The following is a 17,720-nucleotide window of genomic DNA, read 5'->3' on the forward strand; positions in this document are numbered from 1 at the left end:
CATATTTTTTATGATTGCCACCTTGTCACTGTGAATTCAAATCTCAGGATTGTGAACCAGAAAAGACCAAGATGTTCCATTTGCCAAATCCCCAGCACCTCACCCCTTGTAGTTTGGGGGGACCACATGGCTCTGCCAAGCACCTGGAGAGGAAGCTGCCAAATTGGACACCTGGCACAGACTCTCCTGCCTGGCAAGGACTGTCACTTCTCCCAGTGGCATGGCTGGCATCAACCTCACTGGATTCACAAGTGATGGCTGCATCCAGCTTGTATTTCTTCACCTTGGTTGGCACTAGAAGGAGGCACAGTTTTGTTGGATCACCTGGTTTACAGAATTTGACATCTATCCTGGTGTTGCTCTCATTTTATCAGAAAAGACACAAGAGGGAATCCTGCTTATATCTCTGACGTGGCAGGTGCACAGACCTGTTGTCTAATAAGATGTTCTTGCAGTGTCTAAAATAATTTTCCATATTCTGTGAGTTTTGCACATCCCACACCAATTGGTTCTTCAATCAGAGGGGAAGAGACATAGGAAAAGAAGAGGAGAAGAGGGAATGGTTTCAATCAAACAGGGGGCAGGGTGAGGCAGGATGTTGGGAAGAAATCTTTCCCTATGAGGGTGGACAGGCCCTGGCACAGGGTGCAGAGAGAAGCTGTGGCTGTGGCATCACTGCAACTGTCCAAGGCCAGGTTGGATGGGATTTGGAGCAACCTGGGATAGTGGAAACTGTCCCTGCCAATGTCAGGAGGGGGAAAGAGATGAACTTTCAGGTTTCTTCAAATTAAAACCATTACAGAGTTGATCCTGTAAGCCTATGCAAGAAGGATTCAGCTTCCCTGGTACTGGCCTGGTGTCTTTGCTCACACCCACCAGCTCCTGTGCTCATCCCAAAGATTTCCCTGCTGGCCCTCCAGCCCGTTGCCGCTGTGCCTTGGGTGTCACAAGAGGTGTTGCGTGGGGACAACGGTGACATTGATTGCAACAGCTCCAGGAGGCACCTCAGCCTCTGGCCCTGCAGCAGGGAGGGACCAGGGGCAGCCCCAGCACCCCACAGCCATGGGGCACTCCCGGGTTGGCCCAGGGCTCTTGTGCCAGCAGCAACTGGGGCCTGTCCCACCCACCAGCACTGCTATAAACCCAGACAGTTTGGGGCACACGGATACTCCCTGATCTGGAATCCTGCCCACAGGTGATTGCAGCTTGGTTTCTTACACACCATTTCTGCCTTGGTGTGCTCTGAACTTACACCTTTCTCAGGTAGGTCACTGGGGAGTCACTTCTGGGCCACCAAGACACTTCCCTGCCCTGCTGATTCTTCCTGGGCCCGTGTTGCACAGGAATTCAAAGTGGGCTGGCTGGGAATCCTGGGAATAATCTGGAGCAGAGGATGGACACTTGCCAGCTGAGCTGGGAAAACTTTCCAGCCTTCAGGAGATTCTGCCGGGTGTTTGGGCAGCAAGCTTTGGGCTCTGTGGTGGGGTGAAGTGCATTGGAGAAGACTTCATTTGGCTTGGCCTCTCCAGGCACAAAGATTCCCCTAAATCCTTGACCCTGCTTTGGCTCTTGGTGTGTTCCCTCTGCAGCCCCGAGAAGAGCCAGGACAGACATCAGCCATGAGGATCCTCTACCTGCTCTTCCCCTTGTTCCTCCTGCTGGCCCACAGTGCTGCAGGTGAGAGGGACAGAGGGGAGATGGCTCAGGTGTGAACCCCCATCAGAGGGCTTTTCAGCTCCTGGAAAGCAACCACAGTTCTCAGAACATTTGGGAGGGATTTGTTGTGAGGAAGGTTTGGGCTGCTGAGGATCCTGCACAGCAACTCCTCTGGGTCCTGCTGGTCTTTCCCTCTGTCTTTCCCCACATGCTCATATTGCTGTAGAAAAAATGAACTCTGACTGGAGAGTTTAAGATGTTGGGTTGGGTGCTCAGTTCCCGTACAAGACTGGGACTCAGGGCCAGCAGCAGCTGCTCTGGAACCAGACACCTTTTTGACATTTATGCCACACTCACTTTGTCCTCTTTCACTGTGCAGGATCTTCCTTGGAGCCAACAACCAAGGAACAATGTCAGCGAGAAAATGGGTACTGTGGATTTTTGAAATGCAAGTTCCCCTTTGTCATCAAAGGAAGTTGTTCCAGGTTCTTCTATTGCTGCAAAAAGTAAGTATTGGAATTCCAAAATCTGCTGTCATGGCAGAGGGTGTTTAAAGGCCCCTAAGGAGTAGATAAAGGCTCAGAGCCCCTGAGGACTCCAGGCAGAGCTGAGGGGAGGGGACGGACGGTGCTTGGAGCTGTCCTGAGTGGGGCTGCAGCAGCTGCTGCTCAGCCAGGGCCTCCCCACTCTCCTCCAGTCCCAGGGGGCTCATTCAGGCTGTGCAAAGGACTCACCAAAGCCAGCAAAGAGGGAAACATTCCCTGTCCTTGGGCTGCACCAAGGACATGATCCAGGTCTTGGTGCATCTGCACAGACCTGGAGCCAGGGCTGCCAGCACTGAGATACCCCAGGCCCAACCTGTCTGCACTAAGGACTGCACCTCAGCTCCCCTGAGCCTGACTCTGCTGCACCTCACCCTGGGCACTGCAGGGCAGTGGAGAGAGTGGCAGGAGATGTTACACATGGTGATGTGATTGTTTGTTCTCTTCTTCCAGTCTCTGGGGTTAAGACCCTGAAATTCCCAAGCAGGACTTGCCCCTCACTTCTGGCTGCTGGACCCATCTGCTGATGTCCCCATCTGCTGATGTCCCCTCCCGTCGCTGCCGGTGCCGTGCCCAGCTGGGCTGACAGCAGCAGTGGCAGCTGCTCCTGCTGGCTGCTGCTGGGCTGGAGCCCTGTGGTGCCAGCCCCGCTGTCTTTGGGGCAGGGGCTGCTTTTCCCGGCTTGAATAAAGACGAGCACTTGGGCATTGCAGGGCTGGGCCGTGTGTGCATGTCCTGCTGCTGGAGGGCTGCTGTGCCTCTGCCTCTGGGGCTGGCCCTGCCTTGGTGGCAGCAGAAGGCCCTGGGGATGGTGCTGGGGCTGAGCAGCGCGTGTGTCCCTGGGGATGCTCCTGCCTGGCCCTGCTTTGGGGACGCTGAGCCCGGCAGTGCCTGCTGGGCCAGCCTGGGTGGGGTGTGTGTGCTGGAGCTGACTGCAGATGCTCCCTCTGGGATATTGGGATCCCTGTGCTGGTCCTGCCAGTCCCAGATATCCCTGGTGCCTACACCCACCAGTTCCTGTGCCCATCCCAAAGATTTCCCTGCTGGCCCCACAGCCCATTGCCGCTGTGCCTTGGGTGTCACAAGAGGTGTTGCGTGGGGACAACGGTGACATTGATTGCAACAGCCCCAGGAGGCACCTCAGCCTCTGGCCCTGCAGCAGGGAGGGACCAGGGGCAGCCCCAGCACCCCACAGCCATGGGGCACTCCCGGGTTGGCCCAGAGCTCTTGTGCCAGCAGCAACTGGGGCCTGTCCCACCCACCAGCTCTGCTATAAACCCAGCCAGTTTGGGGCACTGCAGCATTCCCTGGCCCCAGGGGCATCTGGACACAGCCATTCCTGTTACAGCCTGAGCACCAAGAGCCTCATCAGGTAGGTTGCTTTGGGTTCTCTTGAGGACAGCAGCCCATTATACCTCTCTCTTTAGATCCTGAGCCTGTGTTATTTAGAAATTTTTCCATGTTTCTATGTGGTGATTAAAGACTATTTGAGATTTTTTTTAAAAGTGCACTAATTTTCACTGAGTCACATGATTTTCAGAGCCCAGAGTATGCTGGAGGTAAACCTGGGTTTTTTGCCTCCATCTGGGACTGGAAATGTATCTAGACATCGGATTGAGGTCCCTGAGGCTTCTTTTTCTGGGGTACCTGAAGTCTGTGCTGGATAAAATAGTGAGATGCTATTCAAGCCGCAGTTCTGAGATTTTCCATTCTTTACAGCTTGTATTAGCATGGAAAATATTTTTGTCCACAGCCAAACTATGATTCCGTGATGTAGCTGAACCTGCTCATTTTAAAGGGGGTTGGAACTAAAGTAGCTGTAAGGGATCTCTTCCTCCCAAAATATTCTCTGGTTCTATTGACCATAGTGGTAGGCAGGAACCTCCTTCACCAAGTGCTGGGCATCACCAGGGACTGAATTTCCCTCATATCCCTACCCAGGTCAGTTCCCAATTCTTTTTTGAATATTGGCTTTGTGTTGAGTGCTGACACAAACACCACCTGACAGGAAAACTCTGCTTTGTCTCTGGGGAAGGAAAGGCAGAAGTCCGAGAATAAAAGTAGCAGCAACACGTTTCATCTGGTAACAGCATTTGAAAATCTTTCTTGTTCCACCTGTGACTCTGTCTCAGCAGAAACATGCATTTCTCCTCAAGACAGAAGTGTTGGATGCAAAAGGCCTGAGGGAGCACAGCTTCCAAGGGTTAATAGTCTGCTTTTTTTTCCACAAGTCTTTGAGTTCTCATTTGGCTACTAGTGCAAAAATCAGGCATTAATTGTCCCACATGTCCCTTAAGAATTCATAGAGAATAAGATGATGGGAATTGCCCAACAGGCCATCACTTCTCCAGCTGGTCCCAGGAAATCCTAAAGGTACACACCTGAAATTCATAGTTTGGAACAGGTAATTTTTGATGGACCCTCTGCAATTTAGCACATTACTGTGTGCTGTAATGTCCAGGACCTTTGGTGTGTCCACTCTGCAACTCTGTGAAGCCCTGGGAGAAGCATCAGCCATGAGGATTCTATTCCTGCTCTTCCCCCTGTTCCTCCTGCTGGTCCACAGTGCTGCAGGTAAGAGGGGAAGAGGGAGAAGTGCAGTCACACACTCCTCTCCCAGACTATTGTTTTAACTCTGCTTGTGCATGACTTTCCATGGCAGCAGGAAAACATGACAAGTGCATCCGACGAGGAGGATTTTGTGCTGTGGGGGGCTGTCGTTTCCCCTATAAATACGTGGGACTTTGTTCAGCCCTGAGTCACTGCTGCAAACCGTAAGTTCTGGAAATTGTTTGCTCCTGGTCGTGGATAAAGTTATTATTGTCTTTCAAGCCAGTTCCTCCTTTACACCCTCGTACCTTCACACACAGAGGAAAAAGGGAAAGAAAGGAAAAGTCCTTTTGGGTTTGAACCTGCCCTGAGTAGGACTGAAGTAGCCCCAGGTCAATGAGTTGTACCCGACACTCTTCTAGCCCCTCAAGGTTTGCTTACTGTCAATGCACAGAGCTCAGCTCTGCTGCCCAAATGAGAAGGCTGTCCCTGGAATAGTATCAGGCATGGAATTCCCTTCCTGAAATGTGTAACAGCTGGAGTTGACCGCTGCAGGCAGAGTGTTATTTCCCAGTGCTTCTTTTCATTGCAGGGGAATGGGGCAAAGAAGGATAAGAAAAGTTAGACAGGTTATATATTTGTTTCCTCTCTTCTTACAGTATTTGGGGATGAAAATGTGAAATTCCCAAGGAGGACATGCCCCTCGCTTCTGGCTCCTGATGTCCCCATCTGCTGATGTCCCCATCTCCTGATGTCCCCTCCCGTCGCTGCCGGTGCCGTGCCCAGCTGGGCTGACAGCAGCAGTGGCAGCTGCTCCTGCTGGCTGCTGCTGGGCTGGAGCCCTGTGGTGCCAGCCCCGCTGTCTTTGTGCAGGGGCTGCTTTTCCTGGCTTGAATAAAGACGAGCACTTGGGCATTGCAGGGCTGGGCCGTGTGTGCGTGTCCTGCTGCTGGAGGGCTGCTGTGCCTCTGCCTCTGGGGCTGGCCCTGCCTTGGTGGCAGCAGAAGGCCCTGGGGATGGTGCTGGGGCTGAGCAGCGCGTGTGTCCCTGGGGAAGCTCCTGCCTGGCCCTGCTTTGGGGACGCTGAGCCCGGCAGTGCCTGCTGGGCCAGCCTGGGTGGGGTGTGTGTGCAGGAGCTGACTGCAGATGCTCCCTCTGAGGAATTGGGACCCCTGTGCTGGCCCTGCCAGTCCCAGATGTCCCTTGTCCCCAGCAGCCACAGCTTCATGTGCAGAGCTGTGCTGGGAGCTGTGTCCCTTGAGTACACATGGCCATGGTGAGCCACAGGAGCTGTCCCTGATGCTCCCCCTTGTCCTGTTCCAGCACCAAAGCCCTCCCTGCTCCACACCACAAAGCAGAAGTCTTTTCTTCATGCAAAATGTCAAACACAGGAAAAGGTGCCACTGCCATTTTTGTCCTTCTGTCCTCAACATGGCGGGCTAAAAGCAGCTAAAAAAAGGTCATTGTGTTATAAATTAGTGCTCCGATTTAATAGTTAAAGAAATGTATTAAATAATCAAAGTATAAATTTGTTAAAAAAGAAAAAAAAAACACCCACAAGTGATTAGACTCTGAGGTGATCAGGGTCATGGAGACTTAGGACTTGGCCTCTATCACACCAAAGTCCCCATGGGTCTCCAAGGGTCAGTTCTAAGGGGTCCATTTTTATACAGTCTCTTGGGCTTTGGAAGGGGTCTTCTTTAGCATATTATCACATTTTGGAACCTGTGGAAAATTGCTGGAATCCTGACAGGTGAAAATTTCTGGGATAAGCTTCTGATGATGCCTATCAGAATGCCACCTGCTGGGGTCTAGTCAGACAAGAGAAATCCTTTGGAATATACATTTCTGGAGACAGTGTCTTCTTGGTATTTGAATCTTTATCACTCAGTCTGTTGCTGCTGCTGATGCCTATCAAAAATGCCTCCAGCTACGGTCTTGTCAGATGAAAAATCCCTTGGAATATACATCTCTGGTGACAGTGTCTTCCCGGCATTTTGAATTTCTATCACTTAGCTTGCTTGTTGCCTGACACTGGTTTTAGTACACAAAATGCTGTGGTTTTTAATTTTATTTAGCACAAATTATTTTATAACATATATTACATATTACAATTGGGAGCAATGCCGAGGCAGCCGCGGCCGTTATCCTGGTTGTGCTGATTTCGGCCGCGTGCTCCTGGCCACGTGGATGCTTCCAGTCCGGGATGATGGTGGCAGCCACGTGGCCAGTCCTGGCTCCGGCCACTCCTGGCTTCGGGGCCACCCCCAGTGCCGACGGCAGCCAGTGGTGGCCCGGCTGCATCTTTGCTCCTGGTGCTGGTACAGCCTCCGGCCGGCACGGTCCGGCAGTGCTGCCAGAAAAAAGAACCTGGGAGCTCCACCAGGAAAGAGTCCTGGTCCTGCTGGGAAGGGGCCCAAGCTGCCTCGCCTGGCGGGTGTTATGAACAAAAGAGCCTTCCTGGTTCCCATGGCAATCCTGGGACACTGCTGGCTTGAGCTAAGTACTGATATTGGAATGTTAATAGCTAATTGCTCCTGGGGATCACCTACACCCCCCACCCACACTGCCATTCTAGGACTGGGATGCAAAATAGAGGGACCAGTGGAATCATGGGAGGGGGTTTTGGGGATGAAAACACCCTGAAATGGAGGGATGGGCACAGTGGAGGGGGCTGGACGGGTGCGCTGGCTGGGGAAAAGGGAACCACATCCCTAGTCAATGTTTGACCTGTCATCATAGCCTGCAGAGGATTGGACTGGACTGGGCTGTGGGAAGCAGGAACAACAAGGCAGCTCTTCTTGGGGTTACCAGGAGGAAAGGAGAGGGGACAGCTGCTGCTGGACTTCAGCAACAAGCTCTGTACATCCCCTCACCTTCCAGCTACCACTGTGCCATGAGGAAAGGTGTTGGGAAGGATGGATAAATATGATTATTCATAAATAATACATCCAGGATGAGAATGGTCCCCTCTGCTGGCTGGACAATGCCCTTACCTACAGATAAGTCCAAAAGTCAAATAGACTGTTCCATCTCACCCCCCAAAATGTATGGTTCACCCCGCACCTGTAACCCTCCCCTAAAACATCAAGTCTCTGTAACCCCATTGGCCCAAGTCTTGTTCCAGCCCACCTTGAAACCTCCTGATAAGGGGTCTCCGAGGGGCCAGACGCCCTCTTGGAACTTCCCCTCCTCTTGGAACTTCCCCTTAGATCTTCCCCCTTCTTAGGACCTCCACCATCTCCTGGAGCATCTTTTTTTATCTCCTCTCCCCCATTCCCTCAAGCCTTGCCACGTTCTACGTCTGGCAGCTCCAAGCAAGACCTTTCTCCATCCCTAATAAACCTGATATCCCAAGAGCAGCCTTCAGAGATCTCTCGTCTACATTCACCTAAACCGTCCTGGAGCCCAGCACTTCCTACAGAAAGGAGAGAGGACAGTCAGCTGATCGGGACTTCAGATACTGACTGCACACCTCTTCGCCCTTGGGCTCAGCAGCCTGCTCACCACACCTCAGAGGGCAGAAATCTCAGCTGAGCCATGCCCTGCTACAAGCCGAGCCAGCCTGGCCACACGGGCCAGCCCAGCCTGGCCAGTTACTCGTTGGAAGGCTGGAAGCCAAGAGACCTTCTCCAGGCTTTGTTCATTTTTAAAAGTGTCTTCATGGAGGCATGTTCAACTCTTTTAAGTGGTTGAACTGGGTGTCAATCTTCAAAACCAGCCAGCTGATTGGCTCCACCAGGTCCCCCCCAGGGAACCACCCCCATGGCGCGTGGATTGCCCCCAACTGAAAACAAGACTTCGTTAAACCGCGACACCGGGGAAAGAGAATAAAAGCCTTCGTGTGAGTCTAAGAGGCCAGAACATGTGGAAAGTGGACCTGAAGTTTCCTAAGGAGAGGCTGGAATGGTGCCTTAATACTGCAGGAGGGAGACAGAACCTCATTGCTGGGGGAATGGGGACTTTCCCTAGGAAAGGAAGGAGATTCTATTCCCACAGCAGTACGGTGATTCCCATCATTTCAGGATTTCATGGATTCTAATTCCAAAAGGAATTTTATCTGCCTTTCCCAAATTTAACTGGTCTTTTTGGCCTCGGTTCTGTGGTCTGTGCTCTGGGGAAAGGTCTTTGGAAGGTCATGGGAAATCCTCTTAGGTCATCAATTTCCTACAGACCAAGACATAGTTCAATACACGAAGTATTGAAGGGTGGCACAGAACTAAGAATTGTTTTCAAGAAAAAGGTAGAGGAAATGTCATCAGCAGTGGCTGGAAGCAGCCACAGTTTGGTGAACCACAGAGCTCAGGTTTCTGCCCGACCTGGGGTCCTGCATGTCCCCAATGCCTTGGTGTCCCCTCTGCAGCTCTGTGAAGACCCAGGAGAGGCAGCAGCCATGAAGATCCTGTTCCTGCTCTTCCCCCTGATCCTCCTGCTGGTCCAGGGTGCTTCAGGTGAGAGGAAAAGTGGGGAGATGGAGAGAGGTGTGATCCTCCACTACTGGGGTTTTCTATGTCCTGGGAAGTGACCACTTTAGTGGGAGCGATGCAAAGGTAAGGGGGGATTGAGGAGAAAGGGGTTTCTCCAGTGACAGTTCTATAGGACACAGACTGGGGATGGGAAAAAAGCCTGTCTTGTTCTGTGAGTCAGGAAGGAATTCGGTTTTGGACTCCAAGCCTGCACCCAGCTATTCCTGTTTAAGAGCCCTGCACAGGGATGGCAGTGAGCCCTGTTACAGTGTGTTTCTTGTTAATGGTATGTTCTGTTATTGACCAAATTAATGGTTTGGTCCAAATTATACCCTCCCACCCCTACTGTCAGTCTACTCTGGTTTCCTGTCAATCCTACCTTGTGTCAACCCCCTGTGTGGATATCCCCTTCAGAAATCCCCTAAAGTTTGATGTCCCATTGCTACAGGGGACCCAATTCCCCCCACTATTTCCCCTATCGGATGATGCTTTTGTGAACCCCACCTTAACTCCTCCCCAGGATATCTCTGATGAGCTGATGATTTGTACCCTCCCTTTGAACCTCTCCCATATATCAGTTGCTGCTCCCTCATCTTTCTGCCTTTTGCCACGAGATTCCCCAGAGTATTAAGTCTTCTTTTATTCTATGCAAAAGGCCTCCTTCTCATCCTTGCCTCCTCAGAGTGCAGACTGGCAGCCAAAAAGGCCATAGTGCAATTGTTCTAGCTGCACCTTGGGGAATCCTGCTCCCAGGGTGTGACCCTCTCTTGGCACCAACTAGAGTGGTAGAGCCAGTGCAGCTCCGGCCGATGTGTCAGAGCCCCGGGGTGTTTGGATGGGGGGGTATCCTGGGGCACAAAGGTGACACTTTTTATCCAGTGGTTCATCCACTGAGTGTCCCAAATCCTCATCACCTCAAAGGATGGTCCCTGCAAGGGCTGGACAATGACTTTTCATCAGAAGTCACTCAGATCATGGCAGAGCCAGCACAGTGATGTGGGATGTGAGGAGGTCCCTGCCTGCCAGCAGGACTGTAGGCACACCCTGCTCTGCCAGATTACTGCTGTAATTATTCAGTGTGTGTCTTTCCCCATGGAAACAGGGAGTAGACTTCAATGCAGACGGAGAGCAGGAATTTGTTCCTCTGTAAGATGTCGGCCCCCTCTAAGAACTATTGGAAGATGCACAGACACAGAGGTGTGCTGCAGAAGGTAAGATTTGCATTTCCTGACTGAGGAGAGTTTTCCCTTTTTTCCACAGAAGAATCTGTTTAAAATTTCTTTCTTGGCAACTCATGATAAGTAAGCTGCTGCATATATGATTTAAGAGAGTTCCTCAAGAAGGAAGGGAAAAAGTCTTTAGGGGTTTGGAGCTGCCCTGAGTGGGGCTGAAGGAGACAAAGGACAGCCAGGGTCTCCCACTGATCAAAGCCAACAAAGAGGGAAACATTCCCAGTGTTGAGAAGCACCAAGGTCATGATCCAGGTCTTGGTGCATCTGCACAGACCTGGAGCCAGGGCTGCCAGCACTGAGATACCCCAGGCCCAACCTGTCTGCACTAAGGACTGCACCTCAGCTCCCCTGAGCCTGACTCTGCTGCACCTCACCCTGGGCATTGCAGGGCAGCGGAGAGAGTGGCAGGGAATGTCACACCTGGTGATGTGCTTGTGTGTTTTCTTCTTACAGTTTCTGGAGATGAGATCCTAAAATTCCTCGGCAGGACATGCCCCTTGCTTCTGGCTGCTGGACCCATCTGCTGATGTCCCCATCTGCTGTTGTCCCCTCCCGTCGCTGCCGGTGCCGTGCCCAGCTGGGCTGACAGCAGCAGTGGCAGCTGCTCCTGCTGGCTGCTGCTGGGCTGGAGCCCTGTGGTGCCAGCCCCGCTGTCTTTGGGGCAGGGACTGCTTTTCCCGGCTTGAATAAAGACGAGCACTTGGGCATTGCAGGGCTGGGCCGTGTGTGCGTGTCCTGCTGCTGGAGGGCTGCTGTGCCTCTGCCTCTGGGGCTGGCCCTGCCTTGGTGGCAGCAGAAGGCCCTGGGGATGGTGCTGGGGCTGAGCAGCGCGTGTGTCCCTGGGGATGCTCCTGCCTGGCCCTGCTTTGGGGACGCTGAGCCCGGCAGTGCCTGCTGGGCCAGCCTGGGTGGGGTGTGTCTGCTGGAGCTGACTGCAGATGCTCCCTCTGGGATATTGGGATCCCTGTGCTGGTCCTGCCATTCCCAGATGTCTTTTGTCCCCAACAGCCATGGTTTCATGTGCAGAGCTGTGCTGGGGGCTGTCTCCCTTGAGTACACCTGGCCATGGTGAGCCACAGGAGCTGTCCCTGCTGCTCCCCCTTGTCCTGTTCCAGCACCAAAGCCCTCCCTGCTCCACACCCCATCCCAGCAAACAGGAACAGGAGGAAGCTGTTCACATCTTGGACTCAGTGACCTGTGGAAAGGTGCCATATTGCCGTGGAAATGACCACATTTGTTTTCCCATGGGAGTTTGCAGAATGTCCTGGCCTCTCTGCCCATCTCAGGCAGTCTGGAGTGACAATTCTCTGTTCCATGAAAGGCAGGGGCCTCTCCCTCTCTGCGCAGAAAATCTCGGGTGCTGCCATTTGAATGGTTCACTACATGTGTGTGTCCATCAACTTGTGTGTATAAGAGTAACTGGGGGCCCTGCCTCACTCAGGGAACACTTTCTCTCCCAAGAATGAGAGAGTTGAAGAATTACTGATGTTGGAAAGGCCCTTTAAGCTCATTGAGCAACCATTGCCCCAGCAAGGCCACCTCTAAAACAAGTTCCCAAATGCCTCATCCAGATGGCTTTTAAATACTCTGGAGTTGGTAATTCCAACACTGCCCTGGCAGTCTGTCCCAACACTGATTACTGATTCTGCAAAAAAACTATTCCTAATACCCAGTCGAATCCTTCCCTGGTGCTGCTTGTGGCCATTTCCTCTGCTCAATTTTTTTACTTGTGAGAAGAGACCGACACTAAAAATTTTTTGTTGCCATTGCTCTCTAGAACTGGAGAGTTTGGTGAGGGGTATTCATATCAGCCCTGCCTGCTGTGGCCTTTCCTTTCCCTGTGCTAAACCTGAAATTTTATATTGTCCCTCTTCTCTACAAACTATGCAAACAAGGCTGTTGAGGTGACATGAGAGGTAAATCTTTCACCGTACAAAGCTGAACATGTTTGCAAGGTTCAGTCTGATCTCCCACATCCCAATCTGAGTATTTATAGAATTGATAAAATCAGAGGACACAAAGAAGGAAACATTTTCCTCATTTCTCCTCTTCCCAGCCTGAATCACTCTGCCTTGTCCACCCCATCCCTCTCCTGCCCAGCCTGCTGCCGCTGTGCCTTGGGTGTCACAAGAGGTGTTGCGTGGGGACAACGGTGACATTGATTGCAACAGCCCCAGGAGGCACCTCAGCCTCTGGCCCTGCAGCAGGGAGGGACCAGGGGCAGCCCCAGCACCCCACAGCCATGGGGCACTCCCGGGTTGGCCCAGGGCTCTTGTGCCAGCAGCAACTGGGGCCTGTCCCACCCACCAGCTCTGCTATAAACCCAGACAGTTTGGGGCACTGCAGCATTCCCTGGCCCCAGGAGCATCTGGACACAGCCATTCCTGTTGGCTTTGCTGCTCCCTGCACATCCAGACCTTCTCTAGGCAGGTGAGTACGTGGTCCTTCCTTGGAGTCCTGCCCACTCAGGGTCCCAGCTCAAAGCCCAGCAGAGCAGCATATCCTAAAGCACAAAGTTCTGGAAGTATCCAGGTATAAAATTTGGCCATCAGAGGTGCCTGGGAAAGAGAATAAAAGTCTTAAGAAGCCTATGAGTCCAGAACATGTGGAAAATTAAATTTTCATTTCCTAAGAGCAGGAGAGGCTTGGTTGGAGCCCTTGCTGCAAGATGGAGATGAGATCATTGTTGAGAGAATGGGGACTTCCTTAGCAAAATAGGGAAGAGGGAAGGCACTTTTCCCAAATCAGTATGGAGATTTCCCATCTTTTCAGTTCCTGCAAAGGTTGATTTATGTTTCCATTTCTGGGCACTTCCCTGCCCTCTGGCTGCTCCCTGGGTCAGTGCTGCCCATGGCAGGGGCAGCAAGTGTGGGGCTGGGGAATGTCTGTGCTGGGAATCCTGAGAATGCTCTGGAGTTAGGGATGTGCCCTGCCAAGATGAGCTGGGAGGACTTTTGGATCCCAGGGAAGCAGAGGGGATTGGTCAGGGTGTTTGGGGCGTGTGTTTGATACCTGAAGCCCAAAAGAGAAAACACCCTGCAGTGCCATAACTTTCAATGGTAATTTTATCTCTGCATTTCCCAAATCTCACTGGCCATTTATTTTGATTTCATCAAAAACAACAACAATGGGTCCCACATCTGCAGTCTATGCTCTGGCAAAAGGTTTTAGAAGACCTGTGAGGAAGGTCATTGAATCAGCACAGATTATTGATGATCCCAGAGACTGAGACAGTGCAATACTCCCAAGGTTTGAAGGCAGGCACACACCTGAGAATTGTTTCTAGAGAAAGGTAAAGGAAACATGATCAGATGTGGCTGGAGGCTGCCCCTCTGCACTTTGCTTAGCCACAAAGCCTTGCAATACAGGCTCTTGTCCCACCTGGAGTCCTGCCTGACCCATTTCCTTGGTGTCCCCTTGCAGCCCTGTGAAGACCTGGGAGAGGCAGCAGTCATGAAGATCCTGTTCCTGCTCTTCCCCCTCATCCTCCTGCTGGTCCAGGGTGCTGCAGGTGAGAGGCGAGGGAGGGAAATGGGGTGTGAGCCCCTCTCGGGTGTCCCTGGAAGTGACCATGTTTGTGGGGGTGATGAGAATGTAACAAGGGGTTGAGGTCAAAAAAGGTTTTTCAAATGAGTTTCCAGCTAGACACCAGTTTGGGTTGGAGGGAGCCCATGGAGACAGAATCCTGGCTGGTTCTGTGTGTTGAGAAGGGGGCTGGTTTGAGGCTCCAAGCCTGCAACCAGCTGCTCCTGTTTGGGACTCTCTGGATGTTCTCTTGCCCTGCACAGGGATGGCAGAGGGCCCCATGGCTGTTTGGATGGGGGCGTATCCTGGGGCACAGAGGTGACACTTCTCACCAAGACGTTCATCCACTGAGTGTCCCAAAACTTCATTGTCCCAGGGGATGATCCCTGCAAGGGTTGGAGAAGGGCTTTTCATCCGAGGCCACATAAATGATGGCAGAGCCAGGACAGAGACATGGAATGTGGGGAGTTCCTTCCTGCCAGCTGTGCTGGTCCAGGAATAGGTGGGAAAGCAGCTGGGAGCCAGCATGGCTCTTCCTCAACTTCACATTGGTCCTTTCCACCCTCTGTTCCAGCGTGCCTTCAATTTAGGGTCACAGGGACCTTCCAGGTGAGACACGTTGCATTTGGGGATAAGATTGTGGTGGGTTGGAGATGAGCCCTTGGCCTGAAATGCATGAGAAGCATCAGCCTGTCTATACCAACACTGCTCTCACTGACTATTGCTTTAATTGTTGCATGTGTGCCTTTCCTCACAGAAACAGGAATTAAACGTCACTGCAAACGACGAGGAGGATTCTGTAGTTTTGGGACATGTATCCCCCCTACAAAGGCTATTGGTAGATGTGCAGGAAAAACTGTCTGCTGCAAAACGTAAGCTCTGGAATCCTGGCTGGGGACAGTTTCCTTCCTTTTCCCTAGAAAGATCTGTTTAAAATTTCTTTCTTGCCAACAGCTGAAAATACTCTCTTGCATTTATGCTTTGTGAATGATGCAAAAAAAAAAAAAAAAAAAAAAAAAAAAGGGAAAAGTCCTTAAGGGGTTTGGAACTGCCATGAATGTGGCTGACAGCCCCAGGCCGGCCAGGGCCTCCCCACTCAGCAAAGCCACCAAAGAGGGAAACATTCCCTGTCCTTGGGCAGCACCGAGGACATGATCCAGGTCTTGCTGCATCTGCACAGACCTGGAGCCAGGGCTGCCAGCACTGAGATACCCCAGGCCCAACCTGTCTGCACTAAGGACTGCACCTCAGCTCCCCTGAGCCTGACTCTGCTGCACCTCACCCTGGGCATTGCAGGGCAGCGGAGAGAGTGGCAGGGAATGTCACACCTCTGATGTGCTTGTATACTTTCTTTTTGCAGAAGGTGGGGTTAAGACCCTGAAATTCCCAAGCAGGACATACCCCTCGCTTCTGGCCACTGGACCCATTTGCTGATGTCCCCATCTGCTGATGTCCCCATCTGCTGATGTCCCCTCCCGTCGCTGCCGGTGCCGTGCCCAGCTGGGCTGACAGCAGCAGTGGCAGCTGCTCCTGCTGGCTGCTGCTGGGCTGGAGCCCTGTGGTGCCAGCCCCGCTGTCTTTGGGGCAGGGGCTGCTTTTCCTGGCTTGAATAAAGACGAGCACTTGGGCATTGCAGGGCTGGGCCGTGTGTGCGTGTCCTGCTGCTGGAGGGCTGCTGTGCCTCTGCCTCTGGGGCTGGCCCTGCCTTGGTGGCAGCAGAAGGCCCTGGGGATGGTGCTGGGGCTGAGCAGCGCGTGTGTCCCTGGGGATGCTCCTGCCTGGCCCTGCTTTGGGGACGCTGAGCCCGGCAGTGCCTGCTGGGCCAGCCTGGGTGGGGTGTGTGTGCTGGAGCTGACTGCAGATGCCGCCGTTGGGGGAACAGGATCCTTATCCTGCTGTTTATAGGCCCAGGTACCATTCTTTTCTCTGGAATCTTCTCCCATGCCAGAAGAACATGGACTGGGAACTGTGGACATAGTGGCAAAGCCTCCTCCCTAAAATAACCTCAGCTTTGTTACGCAGTGCCAGCTCCAGTCTGTTGCGGTGACATTTTATGCTTTACCCCAGAACCCCGGTTTATCACTTGAAGGTGTGCTCCCAGGTGTGTTAATCACTCCTGTTTTCCCCACCCTGACTCCTGCCAGCACTGTCTGTCACTCCTGGTGTTCCAGAAGTGCGTTGAGTGCTTGGGCAGATTCAAAAGTTGCCCTCCAGCCCCAGGGGGCTTTGGGCCATCCAGATGTCCTTTGTCCCCTGAGACCTGCTCTCGTACCTGGTTGGTAGCTCTCTCTCCCTTCCCCCGTCCCCTCCCCCAGATAAAATAGAGGGGAACCCCGCAATCCGAGAGTTCTGATGGAGCAGTGACAGGATTCAGAGCTCTGCTTGGAGATGCTGCTACATTCAGAGGCCTGCGGGCCAGCATAAAAACTCTGGATTAAATCCTCCATCAGAACAGACTCCTTTCCTTCACCATAGCCTTAAAAGCCTCTCCGACAGCGGGAAACCTGAGGAGCAGACCCCTTGAGAGGGAAGCTCCTTCCGCCACACCTTGAGTTCCAGCTTGCTTGGACTTGTCCTCATGTGCCCAGCTGTAACATCCAGCTAGCCAAAAGTGTCTCTGGGTTGAAAAACCACAGTTGCTGCCATTTAGTTCAGCAGCAGGGGCCAGACAAACCAGTCTCGTGCATTCCCGATGTTGGTAACTTCAATACCAGTCCCAGCTGCAAAAGCTGCAGCAGGAGCCTTTCCTTAAAGGAATGGTAGTGAAGAACCTCAGGGAGCATGGCACTGCCACCAGGAAAACTCCCATGTGACTCATGAGCTTGATAGGTATATAAAAAATACCTGAACCAAAAGGTTTACTCTGCTTTCTTTCATTTGCATCTTGTCTGTGTGGAATACTCAGTATCCACAGTACAGCTTTGTGGATGCTGAGAGAGAGAAATGGGTTGTTTCCTAGGCATCATTCTGGATAAAGATGTGAGAAGCTCAGAGAAAAAACTTAAAACTATTCTTAATCCGAAGTTTCTGCACCTGGTGTTTGTGACCATGTGGAGTATGCTATGGAAACATGTTTACCAAAGGGTGGTCTCTTAATTAGCCAATGGTGATGGTGTGTTGATTAAAGGATTAATCAGGTCCACCTGTATCAGAATACAGTATAAAAAATAATGGGTTCCTAATAAAATTCTTATTAGCCTTCAAGAGACCTAGAGTCTATTTGTCACTTCTTTACCCATTCCTGAGTCAGTGGCGCCATAGCTTCACCACAACATCACTTAAATCCTCCATCTCTCTGTACATTAAATTCATTTTTATATTGTCTTCTGCCACTTGCAGCATCAGGAAGGAGAGAGCACAGATGCCAGGCTGGAGACACCAGTAGCCCAAAAGTTCCTTTTCCTGTTTCTCCTCCTGCACCAGAGAAAAGGAGGCTTCCATTTCCTCTTCTGACACCTCTGACAAGGACTCCCAACCCAGGGCCTTTTGTCATCCTACCTTGTGTAAGGACCCTGTGGTGCTGTGGTTTGCTGGACACATCCAGGGACACAGGGACACATGCAGGGACACAGGAACACAGACCCTGCTCCTTGGAAACCAGCACTGACCTGCTCCTCTGGCACAGAGTGGAACCTTTTCAGATTCCCTGCAAAAAACACCTCCCAGTTAACCCACCATCACAAATGGGTGCAGGTGGTGGCTCTGCTTCTGCTGAGCATGCAGAATCCCCCTCCCATATTTTTTATGAT

Source organism: Lonchura striata, chromosome 3, assembly GCF_046129695.1.
Source record: "Lonchura striata isolate bLonStr1 chromosome 3, bLonStr1.mat, whole genome shotgun sequence".
In the NCBI taxonomy this organism is placed as follows: Eukaryota; Metazoa; Chordata; class Aves; order Passeriformes; family Estrildidae; genus Lonchura; species Lonchura striata.